The sequence below is a fragment of the Vitis vinifera genome, chromosome 5 (genome assembly GCF_030704535.1).
Source record: "Vitis vinifera cultivar Pinot Noir 40024 chromosome 5, ASM3070453v1".
NCBI classification, from domain to species: domain Eukaryota; kingdom Viridiplantae; phylum Streptophyta; class Magnoliopsida; order Vitales; family Vitaceae; genus Vitis; species Vitis vinifera.
The window spans coordinates 26,139,335-26,139,832 of NC_081809.1; positions in this window are offsets into that span (position 1 = coordinate 26,139,335).

Here is a 498-nt window from a genome sequence, read left to right on the forward strand (position 1 = left end):
CTTTGAATTTATTTTCAACTTTTAGTTGAAATCAAATATAGATAATTATGGTGTAATTATATTTTATAAATAATTATTTTTAAATTTTCGATTGAATTTTACAAATAATTATCTTTATTTTAGTGGTTTTTTTTATATTTTTTATTTTATATATATTGTAAATTTTAATAAAGTAATTTATTATTATTAGAGTATGGAAAAATTAATTTTTAAAAATTTTAAATATATTTTAAACATTATTCTATTGGTTTTAATTAATTTAAAAAATAAATTCGTCTTAAAACGTAAATTTACTTTAACGGTTTCACCCAATCCATCATGTCTTGGGTTGATTCGGTTTCCGGCTATGCCAATGCAGCCACACTTTTTTAATGCCTTTTCACTTATTGAAGTTAAATTACCATTTTATCTTCAATGACTAGGGGCACAAAGAGGGCTAATTAAGTAATTGCATAAATCGAGACCAGATTAAAAGGTAGGCTCGAGTAAATTTTTGCC